Source organism: Saimiri boliviensis, chromosome 18 (assembly GCF_048565385.1).
Source record: "Saimiri boliviensis isolate mSaiBol1 chromosome 18, mSaiBol1.pri, whole genome shotgun sequence".
NCBI classification, from domain to species: Eukaryota; Metazoa; Chordata; class Mammalia; order Primates; family Cebidae; genus Saimiri; species Saimiri boliviensis.
Genome location: NC_133466.1, coordinates 43,163,767 through 43,187,789, shown reverse-complemented (window position 1 = coordinate 43,187,789; position 24,023 = coordinate 43,163,767). Strand labels below are relative to the sequence as shown.

The following is a 24,023-nucleotide window of genomic DNA, read 5'->3' as shown; positions in this document are numbered from 1 at the left end:
GTTAAAGAAATGAAACAAATCAATAGTTTTGTTCAGAAGATATACTCGTAACTGAAATTTCTTCAGCAATATTTAATAAGCACTCCTACATACACAGTCTGCTAACACAGCCACTCTGGAACTTTGGTGTATGTCAGAATCACCTAGAGGGTATCCTAAAAGAGAGTGCTAGGCCGGTCCCCACGGTTTTGGATTCAGGTGGTCTGGGGTTGGCACCTAACAAGGTTCCAGATGCTGCTGCTGCTCTCCCGGGGGTCATATTCTGAGGACCACTGCTGTAACAGAAGCACTGAAAGGTCTTTTAGTAGAGGAACAGAGGCGGCAGCAGAACCAGACTTGAGAAGTGAAATATCAAATATATCAGAAGCTGAGGCAGTCACTTCAAAAAGCACTTGTATATCCTACAGAGCTTGAAAATTTCAGTAACTGCAGCTGAATCCTCAGGTGATAAAGGGATTCTGAAGCCACCTCTTTGGAGAACACTGAAATTCTCATTGGGCAAAAAGCATGGGGAATTATTTAATCCTAAGAACTGCACTTGGAAATGAAATCTCACTATTTCAGAAATTTGTGTCCTTTCCTCTTTCCTAACAATTAACTGCAAGTCAAGTTATCATTCTACCAAATACTAGAAATACTCAACACTTAATCATCAGGGAGCCTTAGGGAGCTGCTGCTTCTCCCAGAACTTCAGTGTGTGAAAAACTTTGTTTTCTTGGTAAAGACAATAAAATTCTATTATTAAAGATTGTTTTACTACATAACAGTGTTACTAGACAAGTAGATAACCCAATTCCTAATTCCCACATTTTAAAAATACATATAGAATTTACTGCCACCTGATGCTGGGAAGATGGCCGCCTAAGAACAGCTCAGGACTTCAGCTCCCAGTGAAAGTGCAGAGGGCGAGTGAACGCCGCATTTCCAGACGAACTCTTATTGCCCACAGACCAGGAGATACCCAGGCAGAGGGGTCGCCAGCGTCGCAGTCCCAGCCGGTGCTGCTGTTTTGGCCCCCGTGGGGCTGATTCCGCCCGCGCGGCTGCTGTAACCACTCCCTGTTGCTGCGGTTCTCCGTACAAAAGCCACTGGTCTGGGAGCCTCTTAGCTGGCGAGCAGAGCCCTGAGACGGCAGAATAGCCCATTCATCTGAAATAGCGAGTCAGGCCAGGAGATTCCTAGGCAAAAAATCCGCCAGGAGCCGACTCCGCGGTTCGAGCCGACTCCGTGAGTCGCAGCACGGGAGATCCCGGCGCCTTTTCAACAAGCGACCGGAACGCGGGGTCGTTCAACTTAAAAGAAAAGACTCTGAGTCAGGGAGCCAGGTGATCAGGCTCGGTTGGTCCCACCCCTCCACCCCCAACAACAACGAAAACAAAAACAGTAATTGGAAACCCTCTGGGTTGAGCCCTTCAAACCAAGCACAGCTGAACCGGGACGGTCCGGCTCCGTGGGGGAGGGGCTTCCGCCATTACTGAGACTCTCCACCGCTACGGAGGCAGGCTGCCGTTGCCGAGGCAACCCGCCGTTGCCGAGGCAACCTGCCACAACAGAGAGTCCGCCAGAACAGAGGCGGGGCCACCATTGCCCAGACAGTTCTAACTACGCCCATATAAAAAGGACTACAGGGAAGAGCTCAGGGCAGCTGGGCGGAGCCCACAGCAGCTCAGCAAAGCCCCTGCGGGCAGGCAGAGGCTAGGCGTGCTGCTAGCTGGGCGGGTCCGACCTGAAAAAAAAAAAAATCAAAAAAGGCAGTAGTGCAACGGAAACTCATAAAGCTCCAACTCCCTGGGACAGAGACAGACAACAGGTGGATAAACCCACAAAAATGGGAAGAAACCAGCGCAAAAAGGATGAAAACTCCCGAAACCAGAACACCTCTCCTCCTAAAAGGGATCACAACTCCTCACCAGCAAGGGAACCAGACCGGATGGAGAAGGAGGGTGATGAAATGACAGAATCAGACTTCAGAAGGTGGGTAGTAAGAAACTACAGTGAGCTAAAAGAACATGTTCTAACCGAACGCAAAGAAAAGAGGAACCTTGAAAAAAGATTGGACGAACTGCTGACGACAATGGACAGCATAGAGAGGAGTATAAGTGAATTGATGGAGCTGAAAAACGCAACACGAGAACTTCGTGAAGCATGCACAAGCTTCAACAGCCGAATTGACCAAGCAGAAGAAAGGATATCAGAGGTCGAAGATCAACTCAATGAAATAAAAAGAGAAGGCAAGTACAGAGAAAAAAGCGCAAAAAGGAATGAACAAAATCTTCAAGAAATGTGGGACTATGTGAAAAGACCTAATCTACGTCTGATAGGTGTACCTGAATGTGATTGAGAGAATGAAACCAAGCTGGAAAATACTCTTCAGGACATTATCCAGGAAAACTTCCCTAACCTAGCAAGGCAGACCAATATTCAAATCCAGGAAATACAGAGAACACCACAAAGATATTCCTCAAGAAGAGCAACCCCAAGGCACATAATCGTCAGATTCACCAGGGTTGAAATGAAAGAGAAAATGCTAAGGGCAGCCAGAGAGAAAGGTCGGGTTACCCACGAAGGGAAGCCCATTAGACTCACAGCAGATCTCTCAGCAGAAACCCTACAAGCCAGAAGAGACTGGGGGCCAATATTCAACATCCTTAAAGAAAAGAACTTTCAACCCAGAATCTCCTATCCAGCCAAACTCAGCTTCATAAGTGAAGGAAAAATAAAATCCTTTGTGAACAAGCAAGCACTCAGAGATTTCATCACCACCAAACCTGCTCTACAAGAACTCCTGAAACAGGCTCTACACATATAAAGGAACAACCAGTACCAGCCACTCCAAAAACACACCAAATGGTAAAAGACCATCAACACAATCAAGAATCTGCATCAACTAACCAACAAAACAGCCAGGTAGCATCAAAATGACAGCATCAAATTCACACATAACAATACTATCCCTAAATGTCAATGGACTAAATGCCCCAATCAAAAGACACAGACTGGCAAATTGGATAAAAAGCCAAAACCCATCAGTGTGCTGTATCCAGGAAACCCATCTTACATGCAAGGATACACAAAGGCTCAAAATAAAGGGATGGAGGAAGATCTACCAAGCAAATGGAGAGCAAAAAAAGACAGGGGTTGCAATTCTAATCTCTGATAAAATAGACTTTAAAGCAACAAAGATCAAAAGAGACAAAGAAGGACATTACATAATGGTAAAAGGATCACTGCAACAAGAAGAGCTAACGATCCTAAATATATACGCACCCAATACAGGAGCACCCAGATACATAAGGCAAGTTCTTAATGACTTACAAAGAGACTTAGACTCCCACACAATAATAGTGGGAGACTTTAACACCCCATTGTCAATATTAGACAGATCAACCAGACAGAAAATCAACAAGGATATCCAGGACCTGAATACAGACCTGGAGCAAGCAAACCTAATAGACATTTACAGAACTCTCCACCCCAAATCCACAGAATATACATTCTTCTCAGCACCACATCACACCTACTCTAAAATTGACCACATAGTTGGCAATAAATCACTCATCAGCAAATGCAAAAGAACAGAAATCATAACAAACAGTCTCTCAGACCACAGTGCAATCGAGTTAGAACTCAGAATGCAGAAACTAACTCAGAACTGCACAGCTTCATGGAAACTGAACAACTTGCTCTTGAATGTTGACTGGATAAACAATGAAATGAAGGCAGAAATAAAGATGTTCTTTGAAACCAATGAGAACGAAGACACAACATACCAGAATCTCTGGGACACATTTAAAGCAGTCTCTAGAGGAAAATATATAGCAATGAGTGCCCACATGAGAAGAAAGGAGAGATCTAAAATTGACACCCTATCATCAAAATTGAAAGAGCTAGAGGAGCAAGATCAAAAAAACTCAAAACCTAGCAGAAGACAGGAAATAACTAAGATCAGAGCAGAACTGAAGGAAATAGAGACACAAAAAACTCTTCAAAAAATCAATAAATCCAGGAGCTGGTTTTTTGAAAAGATCAACAAAATAGACAGACCACTAGCCAGATTAATAAAAAAGAAAAGAGAGAATAACCAAATTGATGCAATAAAAAACGATAAAGGGGATATCACCACAGATTCCACAGAAATCCAAACCATCATCAGAGATTATTACAAACAACTCTATGCACATAAACTAGAAAACCTGGAAGAAATGGATAAATTCCTGGACACCTGCAACCTCCCAAGCCTAAAACTGGAAGAAGCCGAAACCCTGAATAGACCAATAACATGGTCTGAAGTCGAGGCAGCAATAAAGAGCCTACCACCCAAAAAAAGCCCAGGTCCAGATGGGTTCACAGCTGAATTCTACCAGACATACAAGGAGGAGCTGATACCATTCCTTCTGAAACTATTCCAGACAATCCAAAAAGAGGGAATCCTTCCCAAATCATTTTACGAGACAAACATCATCCTGATACCAAAACCCGGCAGAGACTCAACAAGAAAAGAAAATTTCAGGCCAATATCCATGATGAACATAGATGCAAAAATCTTCAATAAAATACTGGCAAACCGATTGCAACAGCATATCAAAAAGCTCATCCACCATGATCAAGTAGGATTCATCCCGGGGATGCAAGGCTGGTTCAACATACGCAAGTCCATAAACGTAATTCACGACATAAACAGAACCAAAGACAAAAACCACATGATTATCTCGATTGATGCAGAGAAGGCTTTTGACAAAATTCAACAACCCTTTATGCTAAAAACCCTCAATAAACTAGGTATTGACGGAACGTATCTCAAAACAATAAAAGCTATTTACGACAAACCAACAGCCAATATCATACTGAATGGGCAAAAACTGGAAGCATTCCCTTTGAAATCTGGCACTAGACAAGGATGCCCTCTCTCACCACTCCTATTCAATATAGTACTGGAAGTTCTAGCCAGAGCAATCAGGCAAGAAAAAGAAATAAAGGGTATCCAAATTGGAAAGGAGGAAATCAAATAGTCTCTATTTGCAGATGACATGATTGTATATCTGGAAGACCCTATCATCTCAGCCCAAAATCTCCTGAAACTGATAAACAACTTCAGCAAAGTCTCAGGATACAAAATCAACGTGCAAAAATCACAAGCATTCCTATACACCAGTAATAGACTTCAAGAGAGCCAAATCAAGAACGAACTGCCATTCACAATTGCTACAAAGAGAATAAAGTACCTAGGAATACAACTAACAGGGAACGTAAAGGACCTCTTCAAGGAGAACTACAAGCCATTGCTCAACGAAATAAGAGAGAATACAAACAGATGGAGAAACATTCCATGTTCATGGTTAGGAAGAATCAACATCGTGAAAATGGCCATACTGCCCAAAGTAATTTACAGATTCAACACTATTCCCATCAAGCTACCAATGACCTTCTTCACAGAACTGGAAAAAAACACCTTAAACTTCATATGGAACCAAAAGAGAGCCCGCATAGCCAAGTCAATTCTAAGCAAAAAGAACAAAGCAGGAGGCATCATACTACCAGACTTCAAACTATACTACAAGGCTACAGTAATCAAAACAGCATGGTACTGGTACCAAAACAGAGATATAGACCAATGGAACAGAACAGAGGCCTCAGAGGAAATACAACATACCCACAACCATCTGATCTTCGACAAACCTGACAAAAACAAGCAATGGGGAAAGGACTCCCTGTTTAATAAATGGTGTTGGGAAAACTGGTTAGCCATGTGCAGAAAGCAGAAACAGGACCCCTTCCTGACACCTTACACCAAAATTAACTCCAGATGGATTAAAGACTTAAACATCAGACCTAATACCATAAAAACCCTAGAAGAAAATCTAGGCAAAACATTTCAGGACATAGGTGTAGGCAAGGACTTCATGACCAAAACGCCAAAAGCAAGGGCAACAAAAGCCAAAATAGACAATTGGGACCTAATCAAACTCCACAGCTTCTGCACGGCAAAAGAAACAGTCAGTAGAGTGAATAGGCAACCAACAGAATGGGAAAAAATTTTTGCAGTCTACCCATCTGACAAGGGGCTGATATCCAGAATTTACAAAGAACTAAAGCAGATCTACAAGAAAAAAGCAAACAAGCCCATTCAAAAATGGGCAAAGGATATGAACAGATACTTTACAAAAGAAGACATACAGGAGGCCAACAAACATATGAAAAAATGCTCATCATCACTGGTCATCAGAGAAATGCAAATCAAAACCACATTGAGATACCATCTCACACCAGTTAGAATGGCGATCATTAAAAAATCGGGAAACAACAGATGCTGGAGAGGATGTGGAGAAATAGGAACACTTTTACACTGTTGGTGGGAATGTAAATTAATTCAACCATTGTGGAAGACAGTGTGGCGATTCCTCAAGGACCTAAAAATAGAAATCCCATTTGACCCAGCAATCCCATTACTGGGTATATATCCAAAGGATTATAAATCATTCTACTACAAGGACACGTGCACACGAATGTTCATTGCAGCACTGTTTACAATATCAAAGACCTGGAACCAACCCAAATGCCCAACGATGATAGACTGGATAGGGAAAATGTGGTACATATACACCATGGAATATTATGCAGCCATCAAAAACGATGAGTTCACGTCCTTTGTAGGGACATGGATGAACCTGGAAACCATCATTCTCAGCAAACTGACACAAGAGCAGAAAATCAAACACCGTATATTCTCACTCATAGGCAGGTGTTGAATAATGAGAACACATGGACACAGGGAGGGGAGCACTACACACTGGGGTCCGTTGGGGGGAAATGGGGAAGGGAAGGCGGGGTGGGGAGGTGGGAAGAGATAGCATGGGGAGAAATGACAGATACAGGTGAGGGGACGGAAGGCAGCAAACCACACTGCCATGTGTGTACCTATGCAACATTCTTGCATGTTCATCACATGTACCCCCAAACCTAAAATGCAATAAAAAAAAAATTCATCACAAGACTTCAGTAACACCAAAACCAAAATTCAGAAGTGATCTATGATGCTATGTGAATAGATCTCATGAGTATAATGAACATAACTACAGAATAAAGGCCAAATACCAAAGATATATACATTCACTCATGTGAATTTTAAGAACAGGCAATTGTAACCTATGGCAAAAGACATCAGAATAGTTACTAACTAAGAGGACACAGGGTGGGAATTGCCTGGAAACGAGCTCTACAGGCCTTTCTCAGATGATGACAGCTTTTGTAACTTGAGCTGGGTGGTGATTACATTTACCAAAATTAAACAAATTGGACTAAAGTCTTGTGCACTTTATGTGACCTGCAGTTCAATAATTTACTGTTCTCATTGCTTGAACCCAAGAAACGAAGGTTGCAGTGAGCCAAGACTGAACCACTGCACTCCAGCCTGGGTCACAGACCAAGACTACATCTCAGAAAATAATCATAATAATATTAATAATAATAATAGTTCTCGTAAAAATCAGCCGACAGGGAATGGAGGCGAGCCGGTGTAGTCACGACAACTAGTGTAGATTTTATTGTAAACTCATTAAATCTCTTTCTCATTTTGTGTTTTTAAAAAGTCCCACTGATAGAGCTGTTTTCTCTACCAGAAAAGACTATAACCGTAGTATTTCATCAGCGAAAGCCATAGAAAAAGGGTCCTTGAGAGGCGGCCTCTTCGCCTGTGGGGTTAGCGGACAAACGGCACGTCCAGGATTTCCTTCTGGCCAGGCCGCCCCTGGATTCCGCGCTCTGGGCCGAACTCCTCTTCCGACGGCGGCGCGCTCCGGGCTAGCGGTTTCCTCTGCTCTCTGGGGGTGGCTGCGATTAAAGGCAAAGCAAACTGCAGGCCTGTTGGCCACAATCGCAGGGTAGAAAACACGACTGTGACTTGGATTAGAACCGAGGCTGCGGCAACCACAACCACAGGTATTAACAACGACACGACCTCAAAGCCCGCTGACAACCATCGCACTTCTTATCATTTTTAATGTAAAAACACACACGATTTTCTCTGCTTTACTCCTGACGTCTGCAGATTTTCCTGCTTTTCTCTCTTTCATGCGCCTCTCCGTTTCTTTCACCCCATTCTGCCACATAATTTCAAAAAAATCTCACCTCTCAGGATCTGGCCACGGCCTCGACGGCAAGCCTCCTGGGAGGTCTCCTTGTCTCATCTACACCTCCGCCTTTTTGGCTCCTTTTTTGTTTCTGTTTGGACGGAGTCTCGCTCTGTCTCCAGGCTGGAGTGCAGTGGCGCGATCTCGGCTCACTGCGAGCAGCCTCCACCTCCTGGGTTCAAGCGATTCTCCCGCCTCAGCCTCCCGAGCTGCTGGGACTATAGTCACGCGCCACCACGCCCAGTTAATGTTTATATTTTTAGTGGAGACGGGGTTTCCCCATGTTGTCCAGGATGGTCTCGCTCTCTAGATCTCGTGATCCGCCCGCCTCAGCTCCCAAAGTGCTGGGATGACAGGCGGGAGCCACCACGCGTAGCCTCTTTGTCTCTTTTTCAAGTTTCTCCTTTGGACAAAGTCGGTTTCCTGGCTCCTTTCCCACCACCTGCACCGATTGCAGCGACCGCACCGACCGCAGGAGAGATGGCGAGGGGAGTGCAAGCTGCCCCTCGAGGCTCAGGCACCGGCGGGCACAGATCCGATTATCTCAGGGGGCGCCGGCTTCGGGAGCAGGAGGGAGCAAGGCCGAAGGCTCTGCAGGTCAGGCTTACTGAATAGCGTTTGCTTCTTCTTGGGATCACACGCAGCAAGCATTCTCATCTCTGTGGTGCCATAGGTTAGCGCGTTTTTCGTGTGTTTTTCTTTGTTTGTTTGTTTTTGAGTGGCAACTTCACCACTTTTATTTGCGGTGCCTGTGCTTTATCTCGAAAATACCTTCTCCCCCTGCCCCGGACAGTGGGCGGGGAGGGGGCAGCAGAAATAGAAGACGTCCCTCCCTATTGCACATGGACCCTATACACAGGCCCACCTGGCTGAGGCCAGCGGGACTCTTGGCACATTCCTGGATCCCCGCTCGGGAGGGGAGGGGTAATGGGGTGGCATCACACCTGAGACGGGGACCTCCAGGCAGCCACTCTGGTCCTGGCAACTGGTCCTGGCACTTCTTGGTCTTCAGTTCCTTCCTGGTCCCGTCTCCGACCCTGGTCCCCTCTGGCAACGTCCCCCTACCTGGCTCAGTCTCCCACCTCCATCCTGGCCTCGGGTGGCCCCCTTGGCTCCTGGGGACTCTGCTCCCCTCCCAGTCTCGAGGTCTCAGGGGGGCTATGGCTTCTCTGAGACTTCCCTCGGAGCCCTGTCACTTGTGTTCCCATGGGGGAAGGGGTGCGTGTGGCAGAAGCAGCTGTGGAAATACGGGTGCGGGAAAGTCCCTCCAGGTCACTTGCAGGGTTTGCTGAGGACGCGGATCAACGCTGCACTCTGGTCTTTGAGGCGCTGGTTGTCAGCGCGGAGGTCAGACAGGGCCTTCAGCTCCTCCTCCAGCTCCGTGGCCTTGCGCTCCAGGGCCCTGCGCCCCAATCTCTGGCTCCCGAAGAGCTGGCCTCTCAGCGAAGCGTTCTTGCCTCTGCTGAGGACACAGGAAGCACAAAGATGAGCCAGGGAAGCCAACACTACTCTGAGGAAGAGGTGTGGGAGTGCTGACTTCAACTGGATGGATCCTAAACTTTTGGCTTCAGGTTCTGATGATGCAACAGTGAAGCTGTGGTCCGCCAATCTAGACAACTCAGCGGCAAGCATTGAGGCCAAGGCTACTGTGTGCTGTGTGAAATTCAGCCCCTCTTCCAGATACCATTTGGCTTGCGGCTGTGCGGATCACTGTGTCCTCTGCTATGATCTCCTAACACTGAACAGCCAATCCTGGTATTCAAAGGACACGGAAAAGCAGTGTCTTATGCAAAGTTTGTGAGTGGTGAGGAAATTGTCTCTGCTTCAACAGACAGTCCGCTAAAACTGTGCAATGTAGGGAAACCATACTGCCTACGTTCCTTCAAGGGTCATATGGATGAAAAAACCTTTGCAGGCCTGGCTTCCAGTGGAGATGATACAGCTTGCGGAAGTGGGAATAACTCTCTCTACCTGCACCATAAAGGACTTTCTAAGACTTTGCTAACATTTAAGTTTGATACAGTCAAAAGTGTTCTGGACAAAAACCAAAAGAGGATGATACAAATGAAGTTGTTAGTGCTGTGTGCTGGAGGGCACTACCAGATGGGGAAGTCAATGTGCTGCTTGCTGCTAACAGTCAGGGTACCATGAAGGTGCTAGAATTGGTATGAGGGGTTTACTCAAGTCAAATTGTACTTTATCCTGCTGAAATACATCTGCAGCTGACAATGAGAGAAGAAACAGAAAATGTCCTGTGATGTCTCTCCCCAAAGTCATGGATTTTCAATTTGTTTTGAATATTTTTTCTTTTTCTCTTTTTCCTCCTTTATGACCTTTGGGACATTGGGAATACCCAGCCAACTCTCCACCATCAATGTAACTCCATGGACATTGCTGCTCTTGGTGGTGTGACTGTCTAATTTTTGTGATAGGGAAACACATTCTTTTGAATAAAAATAAATTTAAAAAACAATAAAAGTTTACTGAGCCACAAAACAAACAAACAAACAAACAAACAAAGTTGGTGGTTTGAGCCCACCCAGGAATGTATGCTGCTCGTTTAGATAAAATTTCTGCCTGTTCATCCTAATATCTCTAAGGCAGAGAGGCTCCCTGGAAGGGCCTAATTATCAGCTCACCCTTTGTCAACTTGGCATCCAAGTAGAAACAATAGCGAAGTCACTTTTTCTGCTTACCATTTATCCTATATATAAATGGAGAACAGGACCCGAAATCTTCGTCGATATGTTCACTGTTCTTCGTGGTCTCCTGTAAATTACAGATGTTCTAAGGTATAAAATTGTATACCTTATTTCAGATGAGTAAGGAGATAAAGAATGAAGAAGGAACGGCCGGGCGCGGTGGCTCAAGCCTGTAATCCCAGCACTTTGGGAGGCCAAGGCAGGTGGATCACGAGGTCAAGAGATCGAGACCATCCTGGTCAACATGGTGAAACCCCGTCTCTACTAAAAATACAAAAAATTAGCTGGGCATGGTGGTACATGCCTGTAATCCCAGCTACTCAGGAGGCTGAGGCAGGAGAATTGCCTGAACCCAGGAGGCGGAGGTTGCAGTGAGCGGAGATCGCGCCATTGCACTCCAGCCTGGGTAACGAGAGTGAAACGCCGTCTCAAAAAAAAAAAAAAAAAAAGAATGAAGAAGGAACGAGTTTATATATACATATATATATATATATAAACATAAGGAGGAAATACCCATAACGGCTACGTTCCTCTTTCTGCACCTGGCCTCTTGGCAGCAGCTGGTATTTGTAACCAACCGCCTTCTTTCGTTACCATTGCACATTCTGCCTGCAGCAAGCACCTCAGCTGGGTGTGGTTCTTCACCTGGTGAGGGGACATAAACCGGTCCTAAAGGATCTGCGGTGTATCTTTTAGCACAATGAAAACTTAAACACACACACACACGCACATGCACAAAAACATACAAATAGATATAGGTTTATCCTGAAGAATTTCCAAGAAATTCATATGAAAAAAGAAATGACCTGCTTTAAAATCAGTATTTTTTCCCATGGCTTCCTTCACAATCCACAGCTTCTCTTCTTTTGTCTCAACCAATCTTTCCAATACAATTCTCCCCCTGCTTGTGCCTGCGAGATCTTCCCCCTATCACCTGCCTTTCTTCCAGCTTCTTCACTGCAGTAGAAGAAAAAACCTGACTGTGGTGGATGCACTTCCTAAGTCATGAGAAGATAAGGCATAGAGTCAAAGCGGATATTCTTCAGCAAAGTCATAAGATATTTTTGAGACTCTAAAGTCTGAACTTTTTGCTGTAAGGCATAAGTAATTCATCAATTTCCTTTTCATCAATTAGGACTTCTACATTTTTCTTTCCTAATGTCTGATCATGGTTTAGAGTTAAATAAAATAAGGCATTATGGGCCAGGCTCCGTGGCTCACACCGGTAATGCCAGCTGCAGTGAGCTGTGATCACACCACTGCGCTCCACCCTGGCTGAGAAAGCAACACCCCCATCTCTAAAACAAAAACAGAAAAACATTATGTATTGCAGTTCAGAATTTCTTCATGAAAGTCAGAGATTCCCCAAAGAGTTTTAAATACGAGAAAATAACACGCCAGTTAGTTCTAACCTAGTATCACCACTATCTTATACACAACATGTAGAAAGGCAGACACACTTAGAACACTTTGCATATTGAATAAATTGAAGTTCACTTTTGAAACAGAAAGAAAAAAAAATTCCCCAAATGTGGCTGGTCTTCGATTTTAAGCAATTGTTAAATAGGGAGAATATTTTCCAAAAATCTTTGGAAGAAAATGTATCACCTGTAGTCATTGGCTGTGTCTCTAATGCAGTAACATCCTCACAGCACAAGCAGATAAATACTTCCCAGATTCAGTTCTTTGCTTTCCTGTATCACAAAGATTTTTTGGACCAGGCATGGTGGTTTAGCTGTAATCTCAGCTACTCCAGAGGCTGAGGCAGGAGCATCACTGGAGCCCAGGCATTCCAGGCTACAGTGAGCTAGGAGTGTGTCACTGCAATGCAGCTTGGGCAGCAGAGCGAGACCCTGTCTCTTAAATAAATAAATAAATAAATAAATAAATAAATAAATAAATAAATAAATGTGTAATTTTCAGGCCAACACGTTTTGTATTTTTTTTTGAGACAGAGTCTTTCTCTGTTGCCCACACTGGGTGCAATGGCCTCATCTTGGCTCACTGCAACCTCTGCTTCCCGGGTTCAAGCGATTCTCCTGCTTTAGTCTCTCAAGTAGCTGGAATAACAAGTGCACACCACTACACTGGGCTCATTTTTGTATTTTTAGTAGAGGCGTGGTTTCACCATGTTAGCCAGGCTGGTCTTGAACTCTTGACTTCAAGCCATCCATCCGCCTCAGCCTCCCAAAGCGCTGGGATTACAGGCGCCAGCCACCATGCCCAGCCAAATTCCAGGCCAACACCTGTTGACACACACTGCCAGACACAGATTCCAGAGTCCCTCCCGGAACACCAGTGGACCCACAAAACACTCGGAGGCCCCGGTAGCTGACGATGTTAGCAAATTGGGTTCTCGGTGTCTGGCGTCCAGTCCCGAGGGTCCCCTGCACAAGTACCAGTCTCTGCCGCTCCCCTCATCTCCACGCAGATTCTTCCCCACACACTTCCCCTTTCTTTGGGACACCGAATCCTCCTGGACCCCCGAGGTGACTGCCCCGCCCACAGCTTCTCTCCTTCCAGGAGCTTCATTGCTTGATCCTCACCATCGTGGCTCAGCGGGAAGCCCAACGTCCAGCACGCGAATCGGGAACCTGACTTTTTTTTGGAGTTGCAGGGATCCGCCGAGAAAATAGATGAAAGTAACAGGTAACAATAGCAAAACTGCGGTGACTAACCAGACACGCTTCGTATTTGCCACTTTGCTGAGTGGTTTGTGGGGTCCAACAACTGGAAGCGTCCCGGCTTAGTCTCCTGAATGTCTTTTGGCACGACCTTGGTGACTATCCCCATCAGTTTACCTTGTGGTGGTGGAGTATTTAAATGCACTATTAGGCGATGCAGTATAATTTTGCAGGGCAGAAGGGTAAAGGAGCAAGAGGGAAGTGAAGCTCAAAAACCAACTGCATTGGCCGGGAATTGAACCCGGGTCTCCCGCGTGGGAGGCGAGAATTCTACCACTGAACCACCAATGCTTCCGTCTTACTCGGCTCTGGGGACCAAGTGAAAGGAGTAAACAGAAAGACTTAGAGAAACTTACAAGAGGCTTTGTCAGGTGTGGACTAAAAGCTAACAAAGACATCCAAAACAAACATTTTATATAAAAGTTTTACTAGAAAGTCATAAATATTAAAAGAGCTTATTCTTCAGATCAAACTGTTAACTCTGAAAAAGGTCTTTCTACTTGCATTACAAAGCCCTGATAATAAAACATCAAAAATTCATTCATGTTTCTTTTTTTTTTTTTTTTTTTGAGACGGAGTTTCGCTCTTGTTACCCAGGCTGGAGTGCAATGGCGCGATCTCGGCTCACCGCAACCTCCGTCTCCTGGGTTCAGGCAATTCTCCTGCCTCAGCCTCCTGAGAAGCCGGGATTACAGGCACGCGCCATCATGCCCAGCTGATTTTTCTATTTTTGGTAGAGACGGGGTTTCACCATGTTGACCAGGATGGTCTCGATCTCTCGACCTCGTGATCCACCCGCCTCGGCCTCCCAAAGTGCTGGGATTACAGGCGTGAGCCACCGTGCCCGGCCCAATGTTTCTTTTTTCTAATCCTAAATCCTCAATTGTCAACCTCAAACTGCCGCCTTGCTTCTGAGAAGGTAACATAGGATTTGTGTTTATAAAATCGTCGATTATCTAAGCCTCCGGGGAGTGGTTTGAACACCTACCGGTTTTCCGAGGATTGGCGGGGAAGGGATATGCATGCGAATATGTATATATGTACATAATTCGTGTGGTTTACAAATATTGACTCTACAAGTTCCAGATGCAGATTTTGAAACTTTTCAAAAAAGATTTTGTTTTTGCGCTCTCGCCAATCAGTCAGACCTGCAACTTTATCAGAGTAGAGCGGAGCCAAGCGGGACGCTCAGGAAATGCGCTAAGATGTCATCCACTTTCAGCGTCTGCCTGTGAAAATTCAGGCGATCGAAGAGAACCTTAAGGAATTTCTGGAACCAAAGCTAGTATTAAGCAGGCCTGCTGCGACGTTCCCGGTGGCCATTGTAGTCTGGTCGACAATCTGTCTAGATTGATGAGGCCTAAAACATACGCACACGTTCAACTAGTTCTGTGTGTTTCCCAACCTCCATTATTTTTTCCCCTAAATTAAAATCTTCCTGTTTCCGCCCGGTTTCGAACCGGGGACCTTTCGCGTGTGAGGCGAACGTGATAACCACTACACTACGGAAACCACACGTGTACCCAAAAAGGCAAAAGATCATCATGAAAACCTCAGACCAGTCATTTCCATTACAGCGTCTAACATAAGAAATCCAACCGCATTTTGAAATTTGACTGAAAAAAGCCCAACAAGCACCAGCCGTTAAGGAGACTATGGCTTCCAGTAGGGCCAGGCTTAGCGTTGCGCGCCTATCCCCAAAAGGAAGACCATCGGGAGCCACGCCCGGGCTGTAAACCCGGGAGGCCGTGGGGTTTCCAGCTCCAGAACTGAGCCCCCGGGTGCAGGATCCTCCCGGCGGACACTCTCCAGCTCCCAGAAGCTGCAGCGGCCGGTGCGTTTGGAGCGTCAGAGCCCCGGGCGCCCCGCACCTCGGAGGAGTGTGGACCCCGCCTGTTCAGGGATGAGGACCGCACGTCGGGGGCTTTTCCCCGGCACCGGCAGTCAGCGTTCGTGGCTCTTCGCGTCCTCCCGGGAACCGTCGGATCGTCCCTGCCCGCCCTTCTCCAGGCCGAGTGGCCCGGCCTGCGCGCTCTGTCCCCGCGGGCCCTTGGGCCTCAGCACCCGGACGCCTTCCTCCCAGACGGCGTCCTTCACCGCCGCTGTCACTCCGTCTACCCGACTCCATGTAAGCAACAGCTCGTCACGCTTCCAAGTTTTAGCAGGTGCTGTAGCCAAGGCTGTGTCTCAGGGCACTCGGCTGTTGGAAAATATGAGCGCATCGTATTTCCCTTTATTTCTCGTGTTTATTTCACGGAGGCCAAGCCGCGCCTTCCTAAGGCCGAGTGTGAAACGCTGGAGACAGGGCAGCCCGCTCCGCTTCAGCTCGCACCCCTCTCCTTCGTCGGTCTTCTGATGCCTCTTGAAGGGCAGTTTCAGTTTACATTTTACAATACTGAAACGTCTTCTATTTGCTTTGTGTAATTTTCCTGTTCAACGGGGTTACGGGGTGCGGATTTTCACCTAAGGGGGACAACGAGGTTTTCACTGAAAGCGTCTGGATGGATTTTCACGTTCACCTCGCAGAAGAGGGCAACAGGCAGAGAGCCCCTTTTTGCTTGAAGATGTTAAAATCGCTCTCTCTCTTCTCTCGTCTCTTTCTTCCCCCATCCAAAAAAAAGAACTCAGTGACTCGGGGGGCTGAGGCAGGAGAAGTGCTCGAACCCACGAGGCAGAAGTCGCAATGAGCCGAGATCGCGCCACTGCACTCCAGCCTGGAAGACAGAGCGAGAGTGTCTCAAAAAAAGTTTGGAGAAGGTGCCATTTTCCCGTAGTCACTTTTCTCACTGTAGTGGTGACCGCGTTTCCTTCACACCTGCAGTCCAAGCGCTTCCGCCCGGGGGGATGTGCAGACCGCTCAGTCAATGACGCCAGGCCCAGTGCCGGCCTCCTTCTGCTTTGGGCCCGAAATGCAGCCGGGGACAAGACTGGACCTCACCAGATACTGGTGGGACGTTACCCTCCCCAGAGACTGGAGGGCCACGCTCCCAGAGGCCTACTTCATGACAGCCTTCAATCAGGAAATCCCGTGGGATTCCACCCCTCTACCGCCCCATTTCCATATTCTACCTCCTCCTCTGCACACTCCGAGAGGATTCTCCACCTTTCTGGACCCTTTGGAGTCCCACGTGGACAAGACAAAAGGGGCATTGCCTTTTCCTGCAGGAGCGGGGAGCAGTCACAGAGGAGGAAAGGGGGACTCACCGCGCTCACCCCCACATACTTGCGCCCTGCCGGGTTCCAGAAAACCCAAACAAGCACTCTCTGAAGCTTCTCTGGAAAGGGAAGGACTGTGAGGTTTCTGATGTGGCCAGAGGAGCCAAAGAGAGAGGACCCAGTCCTTCCCCTGGCTCTAGAGAACGAACCTAGGAAGAGAGGCAGATCCAAAGGAAAAAGGCAAAGGCGGCCCTGCCCCACGACCTGAGTCAGCCAAGGGTCACCCGTTACATTGCCTTGATCAGAACAGTTGTTTGCTCACATTAAGAAATCCCGGAAGAGGCATCGTGTAAGCAATCTGAGCGTTTTATTCACGAAAGGGTATTGGATGTTGCCAGCGCTTTTTCTGCCTTAAGTGGTATAATCATGTTCCTTTCCTTTTTAGCTTGTTGAATCGTGGACGACGCTGATGAATTTTGGAATGTTGAACCAACCTTGCACACTTGAAATAAATTGTGCTTTGTGATGGTGTATGATTTTCTACGCATTGCTGGATCTGATTTGCTAATATTTTGATGATGATTTTTGCATCTAAATTTAAGAGGGATATTGGTTTACAGTTGTCTTTTGTCCGGTCTTTGCCTGGTTTTGGCGTCAGGGTGATGTTAGCCTCATATAATGAGTTGGCAAGTGTTTCCTCCTCTGATATTTTCCCAGAATAGATTGTGTGAATTGGTGTTGATTCTTCTTTAAATGTTAGTAGAATTCTTCAGTAAAACCATCTTGGCCTGACCATTTCTTTGTTCAGAGTTATTTAATTACAAATTTAATTTTTCGGTGTTTTTAGGACTACTCAGATTGTCTGTTTCATCTTGGCTGAGTTTGCTATTTTGCAGTTTCTGAGAAATTTGTTCATTTCTTCTAAGTTGTTGAATCAAGAATGTAAAGCTGCTCTTATTATGCATTTATTATCAACGCAATGACTGCAGGCCATTCCCTATTTTGAATGTTATCTCCTTCCCCATATTTTTGTCATGTGTTTATTATGGCAGTTCTCATGCAATGCGGCCATTATTGACTACTCACCTGAGATCCCCTTGAGTTTATATAATGTTTTGTTGATCCCTGAATCCATGTATTCAGTGCAGGGCCAAGTGTTAAAGAAGGTTCTTAGTAACATTTGTTCAGTGGCTGAACGGAGAAATGCTTGCAACCTCCAGTCCTCTCAACTACACAATGTCCCAAGTTTCCTCTCAGGGATACTCCACATTTTCCAAGGAGGCAACAATTTCCCTTCCCTAGAAAGAACTCTGCTTTATACCATTTGGCCCATGAGTAGTCAATAATGGCCGCATTGCATGAAAAGTGCCATAATAAACACATGATGAAAATATGGGGAAGGGGATAACATTCAAAATAGGGAATGGCCTGCAGTCATTGCGTTGATAATAAATGCATAATAAGAGCAGCTTTACATTCTTAATTCAACGACTTAGAAGAAATGAACAAATTTCTCAGAAACTGCAAAATAGCAAACTCAACCAAGATGAAACAGACAACCTGAGTAGTCCTAAAAACACCGAAAAATTAAATTTGTAATTAAATAACTCCGAACAAAGAAATGGTCAGGCCAAGATGGTTTTACTGAAGAATTCTACTAACATTTAAAGAAGAATCAACACCAATTCACACAATCTATTCTGGGAAAATATCAGAGGAGGAAACACTTGCCAACTCATTATATGAGGCTAACATCACCCTGACGCCAAAACCAGGCAAAGACCGGACAAAAGACAACTGTAAACCAATATCCCTCTTAAATTTAGATGCAAAAATCATCATCAAAATATTAGCAAATCAGATCCAGCAATGCGTAGAAAATCATACACCATCACAAAGCACAATTTATTTCAAGTGTGCAAGGTTGGTTCAACATTCCAAAATTCATCAGCGTCGTCCACGATTCAACAAGCTAAAAAGGAAAGGAACATGATTATACCACTTAAGGCAGAAAAAGCGCTGGCAACATCCAATACCCTTTCGTGAATAAAACGCTCAGATTGCTTACACGATGCCTCTTCCGGGATTTCTTTTTCTTTCTTTTTTTTTGAGACGGAGTTTCGCTCTTTTTTTTTTTTTTTTTTGAGACAGAGTTTCGCTCTTGTTACCCAGGCTGGAGTGCAATGGCGCGATCTCGGCTCACCGCAACCTCCGCCTCCTGGGTTCAGGCAATTCTCCTGCCTCAGCCTCCTGAGTAGCTGGGATTACAGGCACACGCCACCATGCCCAGCTAATTTTTTGTATTTTTAGTAGAGACGGGGTTTCACCATGTTGACCAGGATGGTCTCGATCTCTTGACCTCGTGATCCACCCACCTCGGCCCCCCCAAAGTGCTGGGATTACAGGCTTGAGCCACCGCGCCCGCCGGGATTTCTTAATGTGAGCAAACAACTGTTCTGATCAAGGCAATGTAACCGGTGACCCTTGGCTGACTCAGGTCGTGGGGCAGGGCCGCCTTTGCCTTTTTCCTTTGGATCTGCCTCTCTTCCTAGGTTCCTTCTCTAGAGCCAGGGGAAGGACTGGGTCCTCTCTCTTTGGCTCCTCTGGCCACATCAGAAACCTCACAGTCCTTCCCTTTCCAGAGAAGCTTCAGAGAGTGCTTGTTTGGGTTTTCTGGAACCCGGCAGGGCGCAAGTATGTGGGGGTGAGCGCGGTGAGTCCCCCTTTCCTCCTCTGTGACTGCTCCCCGCTCCTGCAGGAAAAGGCAATGCCCCTTTTGTCTTGTCCACGTGGGACTCCAAAGGGTCCAGAAAGGTGGCGAATCCTCTCGGAGTGTGCAGAGGAGGAGGTAGAATATGGAAATGGGGCGGTAGAGGGGTGGAATCCCACGGGATTTCCTGATTGAAGGCTGTCATGAAGTAGGCCTCTGGGAGCGTGGCCCTCCAGTCTCTGGGGAGGGTAACGTCCCACCAGTATCTGGTGAGGTCCAGTCTTGTCCCCGGTTGCATTTCGGGCCCAAAGCAGAAGGAGGCCGGCACTGGGCCTGGCGTCATTGACTGAGCGGTCTGCACATCCCCCCGGGCGGAAGCGCTTGGACTGCAGGTGTGAAGGAAACGCGGTCACCACTACAGTGAGAAAAGTGACTAGGGGAAAATGGCACCTTCTCCAAACTTTTTTTTTTTTTTTTTGAGAGGAGTTTCGCCCTTTTTACCCAGGCTGGAGTGCAATGGCGCGATCTCGGCTCACCGCAACCTCCGCCTCCTGGGTTCAGGCGATTCTCCTGCCTCAGCCTCCTGAGTAGCTGGGATTACAGGCACACACCACCATGCCCAGCTAACTTTTCGTATTTTTAGTAGAGACGGGGTTTCACCTTGTTGACCAGGATGGTCTCGATCTCTCGACCTTGTGATCCACCCGCCTCGGCCTCCCAAAGTGCTGGGATTACAGGCTTGAGCCACCGCGCCCGGCCAAACTTTTTTTGAGACACTCTCGCTCTGTCTTCCAGGCTGGAGTGCAGTGGCGCGATCTCGGCTCACTGCGACTTCTGCCTCGTGGGTTCGAGCACTTCTCCTGCCTCAGCCCCCCGAGTCACTGAGTTCTTTTTTTTGGATGGGGGAAGAAAGAGACGAGAGAAGAGAGAGAGCGATTTTAACATCTTCAAGCAAAAAGGGGCTCTCTGCCTGTTGCCCTCTTCTGCGAGGTGAACGTGAAAATCCATCCAGACGCTTTCAGTGAAAACCTCGTTGTCCCCCTTAGGTGAAAATCCGCACCCCGTAACCCCGTTGAACAGGAAAATTACACAAAGCAAATAGAAGACGTTTCAGTATTGTAAAATGTAAACTGAAACTGCCCTTCAAGAGGCATCAGAAGACCGACGAAGGAGAGGGGTGCGAGCTGAAGCGGAGCGGGCTGCCCCGTCTCCAGCGTTTCACACTCGGCCTTAGGAAGGCGCGGCTTGGCCTCCGTGAAATAAACACGAGAAATAAAGGAAATACGATGCGCTCATATTTTCCAACAGCCGAGTGCCCTGAGACACAGCCTTGGCTACAGCACCTGCTAAAACTTGGAAGCGTGACGAGCTGTTGCTTACATGGAGTCGGGTAGACGGAGTGACAGCGGCGGTGAAGGACGCCGTCTGGGAGGAAGGCGTCCGGGTGCTGAGGCCCAAGGGCCCGCGGGGACAGAGCGCGCAGGCCGGGCCACTCGGCCTGGAGAAGGGCGGGCAGGGACGATCCGACGGTTCCCGGGAGGACGCGAAGAGCCACGAACGCTGACTGCCGGTGCCGGGGAAAAGCCCCCGACGTGCGGTCCTCATCCCTGAACAGGCGGGGTCCACACTCCTCCGAGGTGCGGGGCGCCCGGGGCTCTGACGCTCCAAACGCACCGGCCGCTGCAGCTTCTGGGAGCTGGAGAGTGTCCGCCGGGAGGATCCTGCACCCGGGGGCTCAGTTCTGGAGCTGGAAACCCCACGGCCTCCCGGGTTTACAGCCCGGGCGTGGCTCCCGATGGTCTTCCTTTTGGGGATAGGCGCGCAACGCTAAGCCTGGCCCTACTGGAAGCCATAGTCTCCTTAACGGCTGGTGCTTGTTGGGCTTTTTTCAGTCAAATTTCAAAATGCGGTTGGATTTCTTATGTTAGACGCTGTAATGGAAATGACTGATCTGAGGTTTTCATGATGATCTTTTGCCTTTTTGGGTACACGTGTGGTTTCCGTAGTGTAGTGGTTATCACGTTCGCCTCACACGCGAAAGGTCCCCGGTTCGAAACCGGGCGGAAGCAGGAACATTTTAATTTAGGGGAAAAATTAATGGAGGTTGGGAAACACACAGAACTAGTTGAACGTGTGCGTATGTTTTAGACCTCATCAATCTAGACAGATTGTCGACCAGACTACAATGGCCACTGGGAACGTCGCAGCAGGCCTGCTTAATACTAGCTTTGGTTCCAGAAATTCCTTAAGGTTCTCTTCGATCGCCTGAATTTTCACAGGCAGACGCTGAAAGTGGATGACATCTTAGAGAGCGCATTTCCTGAGCGTCCCGCTTGGCTCCGCTCTACTCTGATAAAGTTGCAGGTCTGACTGATTGGCGAGACCACAAAAACAAAATCTTTTTTGAAAAGTTTCGAAATCTGCATCTGGAACTCGTAGAGTCAATATTTGTAAACCACACGAATTATGTACATATATACATATTCGCATGCATATCCCTTCCCCGAACAATCCTCGGAAAACCGGTAGGTGTTCAAACCACTCCCCGGAGGCTTAGATAATCGACGATTTTATAAATACAATCCCTATGTTACCTTCTCAGAAGCAAGGCGGCAGTCTGAGGTTGACAATTGAAGATTTAGGATTAGAAAAAAGAAACCTGAATGAATTTTTGATGTTTTATTTTCAGGGGTTTGTAATGCAAGTAGAAAGACCTTTTTCAGAGTTGACAGTTTGATCTGAAAAATAAGCTCTTTTAATGTTTATAACTTTGTCTAGTAAAACTTTTATATAAAATGTTTGTTTTGGATGTCTTTGTTAGCTTTTAGTCCACACCTGACAAAGCCTCTTGTAAGTTTCTCTAAGTCTTTCTGTTTACCCCTTTCACTGGGTACCCGAAGCCGAGTAAGACGGAAGCATTGGTGGTTCAGTGGTAGAATTCTCGCCTCCCACGCGGGAGACCCGGGTTCAATTCCCGGCCAATGCAGTTGGTTTTTGAGCTTCACTTCCCTCTTGCTCCTTTACCCTTCTGCCCTGCAAAATTATACTGCATCGCCTAATAGTACATTTAAATACTCCACCACCACAAGGTAAACTGATGGGGATAGTCACCAAGGTCGTGCCAAAAGACATTCAGGAGACTAAGCCGGGACGCTTCCAGTTGTTGGACCCCACAAACCACTCAGCAAAGTGGCAAATACGAAGCGTGTCTGGTTAGTCACCGCAGTTTTGCTATTGTTACCTGTTACTTTCATCTATTTTCTCGGCGGATCCCAGCAACTCCAAAAAATGTCAGGTTCCTGATTCGCGTGCTGGACGTTGGGCTTCCCGCTGAGCCACGATGGTGAGGATCAAGCAATGAAGCTCCTGGAAGGAGAGAAGCTGTGGGCGGGGCAGTCACCTCGGGGGTCCAGGAGGATTCGGTGTCCCAAAGAAAGGGGAAGTGTGTGGGGAAGAATCTGCGTGGAGATGAGGGGAGCGGCGGAGACTGGAACTTGTGCAGGGGACCCTCGGGACTGGACGCCAGACACCGAGAACCCAATTTGCTAACATCGTCAGCTACCGGGGCCTCCGAGTGTTTTGTGGGTCCACTGGTGTTCCGGGAGGGACTCTGGAATCTGTGTCTGGCAGTGTGTGTCAACAGGTGTTGGCCTGGAATTTGGCTGGGCATGGTGGCTGGCGCCTGTAATCCCAGCGCTTTGGGAGGCTGAGGCGGATGGATGGCTTGAAGTCAAGAGTTCAAGACCAGCCTGGCTAACATGGTGAAACCACGCCTCTACTAAAAATACAAAAATGAGCCCAGTGTAGTGTTGTGCACTTGTTATTCCAGCTACTTGAGAGACTAAAGCAGGAGAATCGCTTGAACCCGGGAAGCAGAGGTTGCAGTGAGCCAAGATGAGGCCACTGCACCCAGTGTGGGCAACAGAGAAAGATTCTGTCTCAAAAAAAATACAAAAGGTGTTGGCCTGAAAATTACACATTTATTTATTTATGTATTTATTTATGTATGTATGTATTTATTTATTTATTTATTTATTTATTTATTTATTTTTTAAGAGACAGGGTCTCGCTCTGCTGCCCAAGCTGCATTGCAGTGACACACTCCTAGCTCACTGTAGCCTGGAATGCCCGGGCTCCAGTGATGCTCCTGCCTCAGCCTCTGGAGTAGCTGAGATTACAGCTAAACCACCATGCCTGGTCCAAAAAATATTTGTGATACAGGAAAGCAAAGAACTGAATCTGGGAAGTATTTATCTGCTTGTGCTGTGAGGATGTTACTGCATTAGAGACACAGCCAATGACTACAGGTGATACATTTTCTTCCAAAGATTTTTGGAAAATATTCTCCCTATTTAACAATTGCTTAAAATCGAAGACCAGCCACATTTGGGGAAATTTTTTTTCTTTATGTTTCAAAAGTGAACTTCAATTTATTCAATATGCAAAGTGTTCTAAGTGTGTCTGCCTTTCTACATGTTGTGTATAAGACAGTGGTGATACTAGGTTAGAACTAACTGGCGTGTTATTTTCTCGTATTTAAAACTCTTTGGGGAATCTCTGACTTTCATGAAGAAATTCTGAACTGCAATACATAATATTTTTCTGCTTTTGTTTTAGAGATGGGGGTGTTGCTTTCTCAGCCAGG

At 46.7% G+C, this 24,023-nt stretch overlaps 4 non-coding genes and 1 pseudogene across 4 annotated transcripts; 3 read left to right on the top strand and 2 right to left on the bottom strand.

Moving 5' to 3' along the window:
* Positions 1-9,332: 9,332 nt before the first annotated feature.
* Positions 9,333-10,646, top strand: LOC120368447 (E3 ubiquitin-protein ligase COP1 pseudogene; annotated as a pseudogene).
* A 3,086-nt stretch (positions 10,647-13,732) lies between these two features.
* TRNAG-CCC (transfer RNA glycine (anticodon CCC)) lies at positions 13,733-13,803 on the bottom strand. The gene has a single exon. It is a non-coding gene; the product is annotated as a tRNA-Gly (tRNA).
* A 1,148-nt stretch (positions 13,804-14,951) lies between these two features.
* Positions 14,952-15,024, bottom strand: TRNAV-CAC (transfer RNA valine (anticodon CAC)). The gene has a single exon. It is a non-coding gene; the product is annotated as a tRNA-Val (tRNA).
* A 6,350-nt stretch (positions 15,025-21,374) lies between these two features.
* On the top strand, positions 21,375-21,447 carry TRNAV-CAC (transfer RNA valine (anticodon CAC)). Its single transcript has one exon. It is a non-coding gene; the product is annotated as a tRNA-Val (tRNA).
* Positions 21,448-22,293: 846 nt separating this feature from the next.
* TRNAG-CCC (transfer RNA glycine (anticodon CCC)) lies at positions 22,294-22,364 on the top strand. Its single transcript has one exon. It is a non-coding gene; the product is annotated as a tRNA-Gly (tRNA).
* The last annotated feature ends 1,659 nt before the right edge of the window (positions 22,365-24,023 follow it).